Consider the following 19777-nt stretch of genomic DNA (forward strand, 5'->3'; position numbering starts at 1 on the left):
ACTGGCCAACAGGTTCATCAGGAGGCCAATGTCACAGCCACCCTTTTAAAGATGGCCTCAGAACCCCGAGCGCTGATTCAGGGAACTCAAACACCTTGTCAGCCCCACACTGAAGTATCTGGAGACGGCATGTGCTGACTTGATCGGAGGCACGAAGGGAAAGAATCTGAAAGCGAGAGGACCAGTTGCCATGCTCTCAGGACGCTAAGAATCACTACAGGAAAAGCCTGCTGAAGGGGTCAAGGCCTGAGACCCGTGAGCGGCTCACTGATCTAGCCAATCCTTTTGAAACTATTTTTTTTTTTCTTTTCTTCTTCTTTTTTAAAAAATTTGTTCACTTTACATCCTGACTGTAGCCCCCTCCCATTGTTGCTTCCCAGTCCCACCCTCCCTCCCTCACACCCTCTCCCTCCCTCCCCTACTCCTCAGAAAGGGGAGCCCTCCTCCCCCAAACATCTAACCTCAGCCTATCACATCGCATCTGGACTGCCTGTATCTGCTTCCTGTGGCCTGGCAAGGCCACCCTGCCAGGGGGAAGTGATGAACAAGTGGGCACCAGAGTCCATGTCAGAAGTAGCCCCAACTCCCCATATTGTAGGACCCACAAGAAGACTGTGCTGCCTACCTACTGCATTTGAGCAGAGGGTCTAGGGCCTCATCATGGATGGCCCTTGGCTGGTGCATCAGACTCTGCAGCACCCACCCCCCCCACCCCTGCTTCCGCCCGGATTTGTTGGCTATATTGGTCTTTTTTGGAGCTCCTGTCCTCTCCAGGTCCTTCTATTCCCCAACTCTTCCATAAGACTCCCTGTGCTCCACCCTGAAGTCTGACTGTGAGTCTTGGTATTTGCTTTGATCCCCTACTTGGTGGAGTCTTTCAGAGGACCTCTGGGAGGCTCCCTTCCTGTTTCTTCTCTTCAACTGCTTCCAGTCTCTATTCTATTTGTCCTTCTGAATGAGAATTAAGCATTCTCCCCAGGGTCCTCCTTGTTATTTACCATCTTTAGGTCCGTGTACTGTAGTGTGGTTATCCTGTAGTATGTGACTAATATCTACTCTGTGTGTCTTTCTGGTCTGGGTTACCTCATTCAGGATGATTGTTTCTACTTCCATCCATTTGCCTGCAGATTTCAAGATTTCCTTGTTTTTAATAGCTGAGTAGTAGTCCAATTGTGTAAATGCACCACAGTTTCTTTATCCATTCTTCAGTTGAGGGACATCTAGGTTGTTACCAGATTCAGGCAATCACAAAAAAAAAAAAAAAAAAAAAAAAAAAAAAAAAAAAAAAAAAAAAAAAAAAAAATTGCTATGAACATAGTTGAGCAAATGTCCCTGTATTATGGTGGCACATCTTTCAGGTATATGCACAGGAATGGTATACCTGGGTCTTGAGATAGAACTATTACCAATTTTCTGAGAAAGTGTCATATTGATTTCCAGAGTGGTTGTGCAAATCTGCACTCCCACCAGCAATGGAGGAGTGTTCCCCTTTCTCTACATCCTCACCAGCATGTGCTGTCACTTAAGTTTTTAATCTTAGCCATTCTGATAGATGTAAGAGATGGAATCCGGAGCTGTTTTGATTTGCATTTCCCTGATGACTAGGGACCTTGAACATTTCTTTAAGTGTTTCTCAGCCACTAGATATTCCTCTGTTGAGAACTCTCTGTTTAGTTCTGTACCTCATTTGGTTTGGTGGTGTTTAATTTCTTGAGTTCTTTATATATTTTGGAGATTAGCCCTCTGTCAGATGTAGGGTTGGTGAAGATATTTTCCCAGTCTGTAGGCTGTTGTTTTGTTCTGTTGACAGTATTTTTTGCCTTACAGAAGCTTTTAAGTTTCATGAGGTCCCATTTTTTAATTGTTGCTCTTAGAGCCCGAGCAGTTGGTGTTCTGCTCAGGAAGTTGTCTCCTGTGCCAATGAGCTCAAGGCTCTTCCCCACTTTTTTTTCTAACAGATTTAGTGTCTTTGGTTTTATGTTGAGATCTTTAATCCACTTGGACTTTAGTTTTGTGAAGGGTGATAAATAAGGGTCTATTTGCATTTTTCTACACGTAGACATCCAGTTAGACCAGGACTATTTGTTGAAGATGCTATCTTTTTTCTATTATATGGTTTTGGCTTCTTTGTCAAAAATCAAATGAACATAGGTGTGTGGGTTTATTTCTGGATCTTCTACTAGATTCCATTGATCCACCTATCTGTTTCTATGCCAGTACCATGCTGTTTTTATTACTGTTGCCCTATAGTACAGCTTGAGATCTAGGATGGAGATTCTTCCAGAAGATCTTTTATTGTATAGGATTGTCTCAGCTATTCTGGGGTGTTTTTCCCCCCATATGAAGTTGAGAGCTGTTCTTTCAAGGTCTGTAAAGAATTGTGTTGGCATTTTGGTGAGAATTTCATTGAATCTGTAGATTGCTTTTGGTAAAATGGCCATTTTTACTGCCTTAATCCTACTGATCCATGAGCATGGGAGATCTTTCCATCTTCTGATATCTTCTTCAATTTCTTTCTTCGGAGACTTAAAGCTTTTTTTTTTTTTTTTTTCCCATAGAGGTCTTTCACTTGCTTAGTTAGAGTTACACCAAGATACTTTATGGGGTTTTTGTTGTTGTTGTTTGTGGCTATTGTGAAGGATATTGTTTCCCTAATTTCTTTTTCAGCCTGTTTGTCTTTTGTATAAAGGAGGGATACCAATTTTTTTCCAGTTTATTTTGTATCCAGCCACTTTGCTGAAGGTGTTTATCAGCTGTAGGGGTTCCTTGCTAGAATTCTTGGGGTCACTTATGAATACTATCATATCATCTGTGAATAGTGATGCTTTGACTTCTTCCTTTCCAATTTGTATCCCTTTGATCTCCTTTAGTTGTCTTTGCTCTAATTTGGACTTCAAGTACTACATTGAGGAGCTATGGAGAGAGTGGACAGCTTTGCCATGTCCCTGGTTTCAGTGGAATTGATTTAAATTTCTCTCTATTTAGTTTGATGTTGACTGTAGACTTGCTGTATATTGCCTTTACTACATTTAGTTATCCCTGACCTCTCCAAGACTTTTAACATGAATGGGTGTTGGACTTTGCCAAGTGCTTTTTCAGCATCTAAGGAGATGATCATATGTGGGTTTTTTTTTCCGATTTGTTTATATGATGGATTACATTGATGGATTTCCATATATGGAACCACCCTTGTAGGCCTGGGATGAAGCCAATGGTCATGGTGGGTGATGTTTTTGATGTGTTCTTCAATTCAGTTTGTGAGTACTTTGTTTGTTTGTTTTTTGATGCAGGGTTGGCTTTCCTGGACTTGCTTTGCAGACCAGGCTGGCCTTGAATTCACATTGATCTACTTGTCTCTGCTACCCAAGTGCGGTGATTAAAGGTGTGTGGTCCATGCCAGGAGGTTTGTGAGTATTTTATTGAATATTTTGGCATCAATGTTCATAAGGGAAATTAGTCTGAAATTCTATTTCTTTGTTGGGTCTTTGTGGTTTAGGTATCAAAGTGACTGTGAAATAGTTTGAAGATAGTTGGTGTTAGGTCTTCTTTGAAGGTCTGGTAGAATTCTATATTGACTCCATCTGTCCTGGGCTATTTTTGGTTGGGAGACTTTTCATGACTGCTTCTATTTCAATAGGAGACATAAGACTATTTAATTTGTTTACCTGATCTTGATTTAATTTTGGTAATTGGTAGCTTTCAAGAAAATCTGGCTGGATATGGTGGCACACGCCTTTAATCCCAGCACTCAGGAGGCAGAGGCAGGCAGATCACTGTGAGTCTGAGGCCAGCCTGGCCTACAAAGCAAGTACAGGACAGCCAAGGCTAACACAGAGAGATACTGTCTCAAAAAACAAACAAACAAATAAAATCTGATTTTGTTGATTTGAGTTCTCTCTCTCTCTCTCTCTCTCTCTCTGCCTTTTAGTTAGTTTGGCTAAGCGTTTGCTTATCATGTTGATTTTCTCAAAGAACTATCTCTTGGTTTCGTTGATTCGTTGATTTCAGCCCTCAGCTTGATTATTTCCATCTGTCTACCTCTCTTAGGCATGTCTGCTTCTTTTGTTCTAGAGACTTCAGGTGTGCTGTTAAGTTGCTAGTATGTTACCTCTCCAATGTCTTTTTTTGTTTTGTTTTTTAAGACAGGGTTTCTCTGTGTAGCCTTGGCTGTCCTGGACTCACTTTGTAGACCAGGCTGGCCTCGAACTCACAGCGATCCCCCTGCCTCTGCCTCCCGAGTCCTGGGAGGCGTGCGCCACCACACCTGGCTTCCAATTTCTTTATGAAGGTGCTTAGTGCTGTGAACTTTCCTCTTAGCACTGCTTTCATTGTGTCCCATAGGTTTGGGTATGTTGTGCCTTCCTTTTCATTGAATTCTAGGAAGCCTTTAGTTTCTTTCTTTCTTTCTTTTTTTTTCCACGACCCAGAGGTCATTGAGTAGGGAGTTGTTCAGTTTCCATGAGTTTGTAAGCTTTTTGTTGTTTCTGTTGTTGTTGAGGTCCAGCTTTAGTCCATTGTGGTCTGATAAGATGCAAGGGGTTATTTCAATCTTCTTGTATCTGTTGAGCTTTGTTTTGAGACTAAATATATGGTCAATTTTGGAGAAGGTTCTGTGAGGTGCTGAGAAGAAGTTATATCTTTTGTGTTTGGGTGAAATTCTCTGTAGATACCTGTTAGGTCCATCTGATTCATGAGGTCTATTAGTTTCATTATGTCTCCATTTAGTTTCTGTCTTGATAATCTATCTGTTGGGGAGACTGGGGTGTTGAAGTCTCCTACTATTAATGTATGGGGTTCAATGTGTGATTTAAGCTTTGGTAATGTTTTTATTTTTATTTATCTATCTATTTATTTATTTACAAATGTTGGTTCTCCTGCATTTGAGGCATAGATGTTCAGGATTGAGATATCATTTTGGTGCATTTTTCCTTTGATGAGTATAAAGTGTCCTTCCCCATCTCTTTTGATTAGTTTTGGTTGAAAGTCTATTTTAATAGATACTAGAATGGCTACTCCAGCTTGCTTCTTGAGTTCTTTTGCATAGAATACTTTTTTCCAGCCCTTTACTGTGAGGTAATGTCTAGCTTTATTGCTGAGGTGTGTTTCTTGTATGCAGCAGAATGATGGGTCCTGTTTTCGCATCCACTCTGTCAGCCTGGGTCTTTTTACTGGGGAGCTGAGGCCATTGATGTTGATGAATATTAATGACCAGTGATTGTTAGTTTCTGGTTTGTTTTTTTTTTAATGTTGGTAGTGGTAGAGTGGGGGCGGCAGTGTCCTACCATTTGGTTTTGTGGATGTGGGGTTATTTATTTCCTGTGTTTTTCTGGGTGTAGTTAACCTCCTTGGGTTGGAGTTTTTCCTTCTAGTATCTTTTGTAGGGCCGGATTTGTGGCTAGGCACTATTTAAGCCTGGTTTTGTCATGGAATATCTTGTTTTCTCCATCTATGGTGATTGAAATTTTTGCTGGGTATAGTTGTCTGGGTTGGCATCTGTGGTCACTTAGTGTCTGCATGAAATCCACCCAGGCCCTTCTGGTTTCATAGTTTGCCTTTATATGTGACTTGGCCTTTTTCTATTGCAGCTTTTAATATTCTTTATTTGTTCTATACATTTAGTGTTTTGATTATTATGTGAAGGAAGGATTTTCTTTTCTGGTTCAATCTATTTGGAGTTCTGTAGGCTTCTTGTGTGTTTATGGACATTTCTTTTTTTAGATAGGGGAAATTTTCTTCTGTGGTTTTGTTGAAAATGTTTTCTTGGCTGTGGAGTTTGGAATCTTCTTCTTCTTCTTCTTCTTCTTCTTCTTCTTCTTCTTCTTCTTCTTCTTCTTCTTCTATTCCTATTGTTCTTAGGTTTGGCCTTTTTATAGTCCCAGATGTCTTGGATGTTTTGTGTCAGGAACTTTTTCAACATTTTCTTTGACTGATGTATCGACAACTTCAACTGTGTCTTCTACACTTGAGATTCTCTCTTCCATCTCTTGGGTTCTGTTGATGTTGTTCATTTCATGTCTGTGGTTCCTGTTCTTGTCCCTATGTTTTCCAACATCAAGACTGCTTCAAACTGTGTTTTCATTGTTGCTTCTAATTCCTTTTTTAGGTCTTGAATAGTTTTGTTTCTTTCTTTTCCTTCTCCAGTTTGATTTATTTTCTTGTAATTCTTTTATAGGATTTATTCAGTTCCCTCATCTGTTTGAATGTATTTTTCCTGTATTTCTTTGAGAGTCTTATTTTCTTCCTTCAAGGCTTTTATTACTTTCATCACCTCAGATTTAAAATCTTCTTCTTGAACTTCATTGGTGTTAGTGTCTCTGGTTTCTCTAGGGCTTGCTGTGGTAGAACCACTGATTTCCAGTGGTATCATATGACTCTGAGTTTTGTTGCTTTTGTTCTTGCACTGGCCTCTAGTCGTCTGGTTGTCTCCCATGCTAGCAGGCCTGAAGATTCCTCTGATGGGCCACATGGGCCAGGCAAGTCGGGGATAGGCAAAGAGAGCTCCAAGCTGAAGTCTGTTTGCTAGGGCTCCCCCAGAGGCCTCCACAGGATGGTGGACAATGGGTGTTAGAGCCTGTGCCCAGCTCAGCTCTGCTGGGTTCACTGTCTGTGTCCCATTGGGTCAGGCAGGAGAGGAGTAAGCTAAGAGAGCTCCAAGCTGAAAGCTGCTTGTGTGTCTGTCAGGCCTCCTTGGTATGGTTGACAATGTGGGTTATGGCCTGTGCCCAACTCAGCTCTGCTTGTTTGCTCTTTGTGTCCCAGGTAGGCCAGGCCAATAAGCAGCAGGGAGAGAGAGAGATCCATGCCCAGACCTGCTCAGGTTTCCCACACCCCTTCTTGGGATGGCAGCTAATGTGGGTTGTTTGTTTTGAGACTATCAAGCAGATCGCTTCCAGCAGTACTGAGTGGAGACTGCCACTATTGCAAACGCCCAAGTCAGTCATTTTAATAAATTGACTTCATCATTTGTTTAAGAAAATCCTAAAGAGAGTATAAAAATGGCACAGCCACTATGGAGGGCAATATTGACAATGTCAATATTCCTAGTGTGTTTGCCATTTGTGTTTTCATTTTTTGTGGTGTTGAGGGTCAAATCCTGAGGTGTGTGAATACCAGGCCAGTGCTGTCCTGAGGGGCTTGTGGTGATTTGAATGAGACCTGTCCTCATAGGCTCACATATTTGAATACTTGCTCGCCATTAGGTGGGATTGTTTGGGAAGAATCGTGAGGCGTGGCCTTGTTAGAGGAGGTGTGTCACTGAGGCCAGGCTTTGAGATTTCAAAAGATTCATGAGAACAAGTAATAAAAGAAAGCACTTCATTTGGCTTCCAGTTTCAAAGGGTCAGAGTCAATGATGGCTGAGAGTCACATCTTGATCCACAACCTTGAGGCAGAGAGAGAGAGAGCACTTGGTGGTGGTCAATCTGGCTCAGCCTCCAGCGTAGCTAGAACTAAGGTCTTCACTAAGAGCCACCTGGCTGTTTCCATCTTTTCTATTTTCTTTTTTGCCCTTTAAATCGTTTGTTAAATATAAGACAGAGGGCTGCGGGTGTGGCTCAAGGGCAGAGTGATCGCCCAACAGGTCCAGCACTGTGGGTTTCATCCCGAGGACCTCATGAAGCAAGCAAAACTAAGACACAATATGATGCGAATGCCACCAGTGTTGTGGTATTCCATCTCTATGTGTCCCACAAGAAAGTTATCAGGGACATGAGCACACGGGGCACTGTTAGCTCCTGTAATAAAGCCTTCTATGGTCTTCTGAGCACTGAGGCTCTTCCAGAGCAGACGGTATTCATCATAGATGCCACTGAGTAGTTTTCATGCCTGCTTTTCTCATCACAGGCTTGCTCTGTTGGTCTCTCTGTTGATGAAAAGCTTCCATGCTTTCAGCGTTGTGAATTAATTTTCTGAGCGCCATAAAGCCTGCTCTGCCCTCCTCTGTGCATTTTCTTCTTTTTTTTTTTAATTTGTGGGTTTGTTTTTTATTCTTCTGCAGTTTGTCACACCCCTCTAGCCACGTGCTTCTCTTCCAGTTACCTTGCAGTCCTGGGGGACCACCGTGGGTTGGGAGCTGCCTGTCACTGATGCTTTGTCATCTAGTACGCAGCTGTACTCCCTTCATTGTCTAACTTATCAAACCTGCACATTGTGTGACTGCCTGACATATGGCTGTAGGTGTTAATGCCTTCGCCCAATTATCCTAATGATTTTCAAGTCACTCGTTGTTTTTGTAAGTTGTTGTCATATTATTTAGACAATGCAGTTGTCACTAGCTAAGTGAAACTTTTGTCTGAGCCACCACTTGACACTAAATTCTTCTAATGGCTTCTCCATTAAAGTAATCATCCCAGGGTGACATGATTCTTAATGAGTACATAACTGTTTCTTAAAAACCCACTGTCCATCATTTTGTGACTTTTTTTTTTTTCGAGACAGGGTTTCTCTGTGTAGCCTTGGCCATCCTGGACTCATTTTGTAGACCAGGCTGGCCTCGAACTCACAGCGATCCGCCTGCCTCTGCCTCCTGAGTGCTGGGATTAAAGGCGAGTGCCACCACCCCTGGCCATTTTGTGACCTTTTAAAGATCCTGCTGAACTAACAGCAATGGTATTAAAAATTCCCTTTTCATTTTGGGTTTGCTGTTGTTGTTGTTGTTGGTGGTGGTGGTGGTTTGTTTGTTTGTTCTGAGACAGGGTATCATGTAACCAGGATGGCCAAAGATGCTTTTGAACTCCTGATCTTCCAGCTTCTACTTCCCAAGTGCTGCGATTTCAGGCACTCATCACCAGCACATCAGTTCCACCCAGTTTCTCTTTAAGTTGGTTTTGTTTGGTTTTGAGACACAGTTTCTCTGTGTAGCCATGGCTGTCCTGGAAGTCACTCTGTAAACCAGACTGGCCTCAAATTGAGAGATCTGCCTGCCTCTGTCTACGGAGTGCTGGGATTAAAGGTGTGCACCACCATTGCTTGGCATCTTTTAAGTTTTTGAATCTGTGCTACTGGCAAATATACGTTTGGAATTATTTAATCTCTCTTGAAGATTGAACTTTGACACAAAATGTTTCTCTTTATCTCCAATAATAACTTTTTTTTTACCTCAAATAATTTTTTTTTATATTAAAATAACATGGCCTGAAGAGATGACTCAGTGGTTAAAAGCACTGGCTGCTCTTATAAAGGACCCAGGTTCGATTCCCAGAATCCATATATGGTGTTTTACAACCAGCTGTAACTTTACTTCCAGAGGATCTAACACCTTCTTCTGACCTCTGAAAGCACCAGGCACCTGGAGCGCGCACACGTGAGCGCGCACACGCGAGCGCGCACACGCATGCTCGCGCACACACACATATGTATATATATATGTCCAAAACAGGAGGCAGGGAGGAGGTCTTGGGATTGCTTTGGCTGTTCATCAACACTTCAAGAGATGCTCCTAGAGAGAATTGCTCCAGGGAAGGTTTCAAGGCTTTGGGCTCCAGACAAGGCTCTGGGCCTCAGCAGCTGTTCCAGGTTCCAACAGCAACCTTGGTTGAATTGTGGGTTTGCTGAGATCCTGCTGACTAGGCCAGGAGAATCGTTCCTCGGAACTGATATCCTTAAGGTTTCATTATTGTGTTCTTTAATCTCCTTTTCCTATTGTTTGGGTTAGTCGGGTCGTAAGGGAGGTACGCCCTGTTAGTGAGTTCATAATAAGATATAATTGTTAAGAAACTTGAGCTAACAATCATTGGTGGATCCATTGATGAGGCTGACATCTTTGTGGCCCAATCATTTCCAAGTGGTATCAACAGCTGAGGCTCAGGCCTGTGACACAGGAGCCTTTTCGCTTGTTCTTCTGGAGATTTTCGGTTTTCATCCAGTTTGCCTGGACTACACAGATGTCTTTGTAATGTGTATCTTCTCACAGACTCTCATCTCCGGTGAGAAAAGTCTAGCTGAGCCTTGGGTGCTCCTGTGTATCCTTGCTGAGAATGATAAACCTCATCTCACCAGAGATGGGGGCACCCAATGTGTGACTGCTGGAACAAGTGGCTTGTTCTCCACATGCTGAAGGGATGATGGGCCGACGCCTGTGAGTCCAGCAAGGGTCACCCCTCTGCCTGTACAGCCTGCATATGGGCCAACTGTGTCCCCCACAGGGCTTGAAGATGAGGAAAAAGTAGGCTCGGAATGAGGGCGCCCATGGGGCCGTGTACAGCCCCCTGGAATAGTTGATAATTATACTGCCGCTGGGTCATATCGCCCTTGCTAGGTTCCTGGATAAAGATCAGTGCTCTGCTGAGTGATGGCACATGTCTGACATCCTAGCACTCGGGAGGCTGCCCTCAGGAGGCTGAAGGAGGAGGACCATGGGTACGATGCCAGCCTGGGCTGCATAGTAAGAGCCTGTCTCAAAAATCAACAAGCAAGCACAGAAATAAGAACATAGACACTCCTACCAGAAGCACACACTAAGTCTTGGTTCCATACAGCAGTAAAGTAACTCCTTGTCCAGAGACAGCGCCAAGAAACCCGCCCTTTCCTGTAGTTGTCACAGCCTAGGAGATGCCATAAACCCTAACCAGCAGGTCAGTCCACATTCCTGTGAGGCTGTGACAGATAAGAGCCTGGCTTTACAGACCTGGTAATGCATGCCTGTAATCCCAGACTTGAAGAGACTGGGGCAGGAGGATGACAAGTTCAAAGCTAGTGAGCCCCTGTCTTAAAAAACAGTACCAGACAAAACAAACATGGCTTTCTTTTTTTTTTTTTTTTTTAAAGATTTATTTATTATTATGTATACAATGTTGTCTGCTTGTACACCCGTAGGCCAGAAGAGGGCATCAGGTTACATTATAGATGGTTGTGAGCCACCATGTGGTTGCTGGGAATTGAACTCAGGACCTTTGGAAGAGCAGGCGGTGCTCTTAACCACTGAGCCATCTCTCCAGCCCTCTCCTCCATTCTTGATGAGTGGGGAGGAACACAGACAGTTGCCAACTGCGCCTGTTACATTAGATTGACAGGCACTTCATTAGAGCACTGACCTAAGACGTGATCATAGCAGCATCCTACTCCAGTAGGATTTTTTTTGAGGCGCGGGGGGGGGGGGGGGGGGCGGGTTGCAAGACAGGGTCTCTCGGTCTCTCTATGTAGTCTTGGCTGTCCTGGACTCGCTTTGTAGACCACTGGCCTCGAACTCACAGCGATCTGCCTGCCTCTGCCTCCCAAGTGCTGGGAGCCACGCCCAGCTCTCTAGCAGGATCTTTTAAAATGTTTTCTGGCTTTAATTTTGGTAGGTCATGGACATTTAGAAAAATCCATTAACTTCTTCCAGGTTTTCCAGCAGGTTTTTTTGTTTTTTGAGTATAAGTTTTCAATTTTTTCTCTACTTTTGGAATATTCTGACTTTCATTAGAGTCTGTAGTAGCAGTAACCCCTTCATCTCTAATTTTGATGATTTGGGTTCTCTCCTGGTTTCTTATTGTGAAGATGGCTAAGGGTTTGTCAAGCTTACTAACTTTTTCAAAGAACCAACTCTTTGATTCTGTGTATTGTTCTCTTAGTATCAATTTAGTTAATTTCTTCCTAATCTTTATGATTCCCTGCTGTGTACAGGCTTTAGGGCGGGCTCCTTCTGCTGTTTTAAGGCGCTGAGGTACCTCATTCATAAGGTTCTTTTTTTTGTTTTGTTTTTGTTTTTGTTTTTCCAGACAAGGTTTCTCTGTGTAGCCTTAGCTGTCCTGGACTCTTTGTAGACCAGGCTGGCTTCACAGCGATCTGCCTACCTCTGTCTCCCGAGTGCTGGGATTAAAAGCATGTGCCATCACGCCCGACTTCATTAGGTTCTTTATTTGAGACCTCTGAAGGTTTTGGTTTTGTTTGGCATTTGCTTGCTTGTTTGTTTGTTTGAGACAGGATCTCTTTACATAACCCTGGCTGTCCTAGACCAGGGTAGTTTTGAACTCACAGAGATGTGCCCACCTCTGCCTCACAAGTGCTGGGTTTAAAGACATGCACCACCACTCAAGCCTTTAAAAAAGTTTTTTGTTTTTTTTTTTTAAATATGAACACAGCTATAAACTTTCCTTCTAGAAATACAAATGGGTAATAACTATTTTTAAAAGTGATCAGCATCCTTGGTCATCAGAAAAACGCAAATTAAAATTGCTTTGAGAGACCACTTCACTCCAGTCAGAACAGCTATTATCAAGATGTCTGACAACTGTTGGAAAGGATGCAAGGGAAGAGGAACCCTTATTCACTGCTGGCGAGAGTGCAAATTAATACATGAAAACCAGTTTAGAGGCTCCTCAAAAAAAAAAAAAAAAAAAAAAAAGTCAGAACTAACATGTGACCCAGCTATACTCCTCCTGGGCACGGCAAGGAAACAGAACCAACATAGAAATCCATCAACAAATGAATGATAATGAAAATGTGGTGTGTATTTATACAAAACGGAACATTATTCAGCTGTAAAGAAAACTAATGGACCTAAGGGAGGTGACCCAAACTCAGAAAGGAAATAAAACAGAGCACATGTTCTACCTTATATGATGTGCAGATTCCAGCCTATAATGTACCCATATACATAAGAGTGGCTGTAGTAAAAACAAACAAACAAACAAACAAAAAACTTAGAAAGGAGACACAGGAAAGGGTAATAATAGGTGAGGAGGAAGGATGGAAAGTGTAACAGGACACATGAATCATGAAAGAGGATATTAAGGGCCACGCATGGTGGTGCACGCCTTGAATCCCAGCACTCAGGAGGCAGAGGCAGAAGGATCGCTGTGAGTTCGAGGCCAGACAGGGTTTCTCTGTGTAGCCTTGGCTGGCCTGGCCTCGCATTGTAGACCAGGCTGGCCTTGAACTCACAAGGATCTACCTGCCTCTGCTGGGTAAATTGTTAATAGCCAAGAAGTACATTTTTATTATTTTTATTACATTTTTTTGCGTGCGTGCGTGCGTATGTGTGTGTGTGTGTGTGTGTGTGTGTGTGTGTGTGTGTGTGTGTGTGTGTGTGTACAGCGCACATGTGGTAGTAAGAACAGAACTACCAGGAACAGATTCTCTCCCTTTCCACACAGGTACAGGGGTTCGAACTCGGTCACCAGCTTTGTACAGGAAGCCCCCTTTGCCCGTTTTGAGTCGTCCTGTTGTCCTCTCTTTTATTTCAGTTTTGCTTTAAAAAAGAAAAGCCAGATGGGGCATGGTGGTGCACGCCTTTAATCCCAGCACTCGGGAGGCAGAGGCAGGCGGATCTCTGTGAGTTCGAGGCCAGCCTGGTCTACAAAGTGAGTCCAGGACAGCCAAGGCTACACAGAGAAACCCTGTCTCAAAAAAATTTTACCCAAAATGAACAACCATATTTTTCCCATTCTGTGGGGAACCTCTTTTGTTTGCTGCGATAGTCTTACTTTGTAGTCCAGGCTAGCCCAGAACTGGCTACACAGATCGTAGAACTCAATGCCTTGGTCTCTTGAGTGGTGGGATTGCAGCTGAGAGTCACCATGCTCTGCCTGTGTGCCTTTTATTCTCTCAATACTGCCCCTTGACACACAATTGTGGTATTTTAGTGTTTGAGACAAGGTCCCACTGTATAACTCACTGTATAGCTAGACTCAAGATTGTTACATAACCCAGGGTGGCCTGAAATTCATAATCTGAAGGTGTACCCCCATCACATCTGGTGACATTTAAAAAAATATTTATTTATTATTACGTATACAGTGCTCTGCATGCATGTACACCTGCAGGCCAGAAGAGGGCATCAGATCACATTATAGATGGTTGTGAGCCACCATGTGGTTGCTAGGAATTGAACTCAGGACCTCTGGGGGAGCAGTCAGTGCCCTTAACCTCTGAGCCATCTCTCCAGCCTTATCTGGTGACATTTTAAGATGTCTAAAAGTCCAATTAATTTATTATGCTGTCTTTGCTTTGGGTGCCATCTTGGTCATTTCTATATTCTATCTCTATTCCAACATGGATGTTCTTTTCTTTTCTTTTTGTTTTTTTTTTGTTTTGTTTTGTTTTTTGGTTTCTTTGAGACAGTGTCTCTCTATGTAGCCCTGGCTGTCCTGGAACTCACTGTGTAGACCAGGCTGGCCTCAAACTCACAAAGACCCGACTGCCTCTGCCTCCCGAGTCCTGAGATTAAAGCAGTGTGCCACCATGTCTGGAAAGGTCCTTCTCTGTTTAGAGTTCAAACTGTCTTACCCTTCAGCTGAGCCATTCACGAAAATGGATCCCCCAAACATGGTGGAGCTTATACACTTTTCTCGGGCATCCCTATTCTTTTCAGGCTCGTTCTCAAATGCTTTGTGGCTTTGATCAACTGTTTTTGAAGTGAAGTCCCAGGCCAGCCTGGGCATGGGAACCTCTACTTAAGCATAAAGCTCCTGGATGCCCACGAGGCAAGGAGCAAGAGTTGGTTGGAAGGCTGTTTGGTAGTTCCTTCTACTCCAGGTTAACCATCTAGCGAGAAATCCAGCCTGACAGCACACGCCTCTGCTGTCAGAGAGGTGGCGGCTCCTGGCTCTGGCTGTTCATACAAACTATTGCTGGCGTTCTGTATCGGCCACAGAGAATTTGCCAAAACTGGTTTGGTTTGGATTCAGAGGTATGTAAAGCACATGGGACGAGGTCTCCCCCACCCCCCACCCCCACCCCCAAGCTCTGTCCGTTCTGTCTGTCATAGCAAGGCTGGTCTGTTTATCCACTGCCATCTCTCACTGCGGTCACAACATGTATTTAATTTCTAGAAGGAACCCTCAAAGACACTCACTTCCACCGACTCTCAAAGTAAACACAAAAGTTTAGACCACCTCAGAATCAGACACACAAGTGTTTAGCGTGACTTGAGTGTGGTCTGTGGAACTGCGGTGTTCTTGTAGGGCTGGGGACTTAACCCGGAGTCTCCGGGTGCCAGGCAACAGCTCTGCCATTGAGTTACACCTCGACTCTTATGAGACAGAGCGTAACCTCCACTGTTTGTTGTTGTCATTTTGTTGCTGTACTCTCTAATGCAGGCCCGTCTCCTACGCCAAGTGGAACTCTTTAGTTTTCTGAGCCCTGAGATTGCAGGTGTGAGCCACACACCTGCCACCTGCCACCTGCCACCACTCAGTAAACTGGCATCTAGTTTGCCTGCCTGATAGTGGAAGAGCCAGCTGGACCTTCTTTTTTGTTGTTGTTGTTGTTGTTTTTGTTTTTCGAGACAGGGTTTCTCTGTGTAGCCTTGGCTGTCCTGGACTTGCTTTGTAGACCAGGCTGGCCTCGAACTCACAGCGATCCACCTGCCTCTGCCTCCCGAGTGCTGGGATTAAAGGCATGCGCCACCTACTTAATTATAATCTGTGTCTTCATGTTTATAGCATCTTCCGTAGACAGGTTGAACTTGATCTGTAGTTAAGAATAGCCTCACACCCTGATTCCCCTCCACTTCCCAAGAGCTGGGGCTACAGTTGTGCCCTTCACACTCAATTTTCTTCTTGCTTTGCTCCCACCCTCTCTCATTAAGGCATCTAGGGATCCCTGGCTTTTATGTAGAATTCATCAACAGAAGATGAACTGACCCAATGACTGGTGATGTCCCAGGTACCAGGTAGGCAAAGTGCTTATGGGTTTTTATTTAAATATTTTGCTGTTGCCAGGAGTCGAGTCACGAGCCTTGCTGGGTTATTGTACTCATTTGCTTTTTTGTTTGTTTGTTTGTTTGTTTGTTTTAGGATGTGTAAGCAAACCCTGAGAATATGATACAGTGGATTTTCTTAACACTTTGTAGACACCAGCCATGGAGGCAAGGGTGATTACCCTTTGAGTTTTCAGTGGTCATCCAAAGAGTCACTGCAGAGCCTCTGCTCCAGGGCAGGATCAAACAGGCCCTTGAGTCGTAAAATGCTCCCCCCCGCCCCACCCCCAACTACAGCTCAAGGAGCAAGGCCTACATATTGTTTTCAAATTATCAGTATTGCTAGTATGATCAGCATGCCCGGCTAGCAATCAATTAAGACACTGACACTTGTTATATTTTAAAATAGCCTTCGTTAACCTGGGGCAGGGCAGATATCAATCCTCTAAACTACTTTCCTTAGTAGGGCCTCAGGCATGGGATCCCTGTCTCAATCCCATGCCATCTGCTTCTAATAACTTCTATCAAGCTACCTCCCATCCATAATCCCAAATACTTGCTAATGTTCTTCATCTGGGCCAGACTCTCCATCCACACCAGCCATGTGCTTCTCATCCATCTAACCCATGGCGGCCTTCCTCTCCTCCCTTCAGGTATCTCTCGTTTCTCCGTGTGATGGTCTTTCTTCTTCCCAGAATCCCTCTCTCTCCTAGCCCCACCTATCTCCTTTGCCCTGCCCGGGTGGAATGTCTTTTTATTAAGCAAAAGGTGGGTCACAGAGACAGCAAGCAGTAATTAGCATCAAAATACGTCAGACCATCCCCCAACACCTACATGCCCTTTGGCTGACACAGAAATACGTTGGTAGAGACAGATGGGGAAGATGGATGTGCTCACGCAAGTGGACGGGAAATCAGGGCAGGAGTTGGTGTTTTGATGCGTCCCAGAGAGCTGCTACTAGACAGCCACTCTCAGCACAGGAAGCCACAGGAGTAGAAATGTCACCTAGGGTGTTTGGGGAGCCACAAGTAGTCCCACGTGACATAGCAATGTGTATGAATAGGTGGTTAGGTAGGACAGTGGAGAAGATTGGCTTTGAGACCAGGTGATAAATGCCAGGTCAATGAGTGCTGGGCACCTGATCATGTGGTGCCTGCCTGGCCCCAAGGATGTGGCCCTCAGAAAAAACAAAAAATGAAAAACAAAATCATGATCTAACCAATTTGGAAGATGGATGTGGGCATGATGGCACATGAAGGCGAGGCAGGTGATTCTCTATGAGTTCCAGGCCAGCCAAGGCTACATAGTGAGGCTGTGTCTCAAAAAAAGAAAAGGGAAAGAAAAGAAAAACCCCTACCAATTATGTATAATTAATGTATACTATTAAGAAATACTTAACAAAATACATCAATGACAAAATCAAAAATAAAAAGCATCTCTACCCAAACTGAACATGTTCCTTTGCCTGTGGGGCTTAGAGCTAGGGTGTGTGCAGAGGACACCATCTGCCAGCTCACAGGGAAGCTCAAAACAACACATAAAACTCTTTTCTAAGCAGTGAAATTCCTCTCTCTCTCTCTCTCTCTCTCTCTCTCTCTCTTTCTCTCTCTTTCTGTGTGTGTCTGTCTGTCTCTGTGTCTGTGTCTGTGTCTGTCTCTGTGTGTGTGTCTGTTTGTCTGTCTCTGTCTCTCTGTCTCTCTGTCTGTGTATATTAGACTTATAAAAGCTTTGAGGTACAATAACTGGGTGGATATCAACCCTCTTTTTTTTTTTTTTTGCTAGTCCCCAGCTACATACCCCAAGTTATTTGCCATAATTGTTCCTGCCTGGCCTGCTTCTGTTCCATCAGGCCAGCCCTCATGGCCACATGTTCTGGTCCATGCTGCCCCATGGTGGTTTCCTTCTCTCCAGCTTCCTTTCTCCTACCTCATGGTCCCCATCTGACCCCAAGCCCAGGAACCTAAGCTCTGCCTACTTCTCTTCTGCCCAGTTATAGGCTTCTAGCTATTTTTATTAACCAATCAACTTTAAATTGGGGAGCAAGGTTTACCCAACATCACTTGGTGTACATGAGCGAGACCGTGCTCATCTGGAGAGTAAACAGATCTTGGGGGCCAGTATTTATCATTTGAATACATAGCACCAGACCAACCCCCAGCATATCACCTTATTTAAGGCAGGAATTTTCTGTGTTCACCAGAGCATATGCCAGGCTAGCTGGCCCTCAAGTTACTGGAGAGTCTAGTGTCTCTGCCTCCCAAAGTGCTATAGGGGAACTGGGACTACAGACATATGCTGTCACAAGCAGTTTTACAAGGTTCTGGGAATCCACACTCAGGTCCCTCATCCTTACATAACAACTGCTTTACCCACTGAGCCTTCTCAGGAGCCCAACAGATGTCTACCTAACCATTCATCCAGGGGGAACGAGGACAGGTGAGTCATGAGGGATTGTGGGTAAAGAGGTCAGGCAGAAGGTGTTGTGGTCACCCTGGGGAGAAGAGAGTCTTCATGAACCTGCATGGGGGACAGGGAGCCTGGGATATTTGTGAGCTCTCTGGCTTCTGGCTTAAGTCATGTCAGATCTATCTTCGATTAAATTGCTGGTGTCCAGCTCTGTGCTGTGACTGTACTTGGCACTGGAAACAGTCCTGCGGTCTGAAGTCTCAGCAGGATGGGCTTGTCCTCAGGGCAGAAGTCTCACAGAGAATTAGTACTGTGGGGTCACGGGTGAGCAGGGAGGAAGGCGAAGCAACAAAGCGTTCTCTTGAAGTCAGGGTGGGTGTGTAGAGAGGAAGAGAGTGCTGTTCATTTCCCGTGTGCAAATGCAGTAACAGTGCCAGGCTGACTTCTGTATTTGATAGTAATGCTCACTGCTGGCAAGGTGAAACAAACCTTCATACTGTTTAAGCAGCAGGCAAAAAGATGTGCCAGAAACCTTAATAGGTGAGTACTTATTTTAATCCAAATATTCACCTATGAAATGTATCCTGGACATTTCAAAAATATTTGCTGACAAGCACAGGGTACTTTATGAGGTTGTTCATAAAATTACACATAATATAAACAACTGTATTGTTTAATGTCATAAGCTTTGTTAAATAAATTACGGCAGTTGTAGGGTGGAAAAGCACCACGATGCCAGTTTTAAATATTTGAGAAGCACCATGGCAAAGTGTTGGGATATGTCATTGAGTGAATACATATCATTAAGCAAATACAGCAAATGTGATTTGTGTGTGTGTGTGTGTGTGTGTGTGTGTGTGAACTAATATACAAGGCCAAGAGTTCAGCTCAATGTGTGAGCATCTACTTAGTACATACAAGGCTCTGGATGCAATCCGCAGCACTGCAAAACACACACACACATATGCACACACACACACACACACACACACACACACACACACACACACACACACCCCTCCTCCCGCCTGCAACATCAGTACCTAAGTCCATCCTCACTCCAACCCATACTTGTTTTCAGTATCTTGGTTCTGTCTCACCTAGTCACTTCTAATGGCTCCTTGGCATCATCCATTGTTTTTATGGGACTTTGGAACAGTATGGAAATTGACCTGTAGGTTTGGTTATAAGACAGTCTAAGTGTGTGCTTGAGGCACAACCGAAAGATTAAGATTTTGATATTTAAGGACTGGAGAGATGGCTCAGCAGTTAAGAGCACTATTAGCTCTTCCAGAGGTCCTGAGTTCAATTCCCAGAAACCATCTATAATGTGATCTGATGCCCTCTTCTGGCATGCAGGTGTACATGCAAATAGAGTACTCAGGAAGATAGATAATAGATAGATAGATAGATAGATAGATAGATATAGACAAAAAGAAAAAATAATTTGATATTTAAAACTTTGAAATGATCACATCAAGCTATTGGTGACCATCATACATTTATTTGGAATTTTATTTTGAATCCACGCTTGAGAATCCATAATTGATCAAAACCGTTATATAGCACACTGCCTATTGAGCCCTGTATGGTTTCTCTCCTGGGATCATCTCCAGCCTGAATCTCTCTAGTTTCACTGTTGTGCAACTGAGGTAAGGTGTTTAAACTGTGTGCCTCGGTTTTCCTCCTCCGAGATACCTCAGATTCGACCCAGGGCTCTATCAGCAGCGAGGTCCAATGGGCTTGACCGAG

Source organism: Acomys russatus, chromosome 29 (assembly GCF_903995435.1).
Source record: "Acomys russatus chromosome 29, mAcoRus1.1, whole genome shotgun sequence".
In the NCBI taxonomy this organism is placed as follows: domain Eukaryota; kingdom Metazoa; phylum Chordata; class Mammalia; order Rodentia; family Muridae; genus Acomys; species Acomys russatus.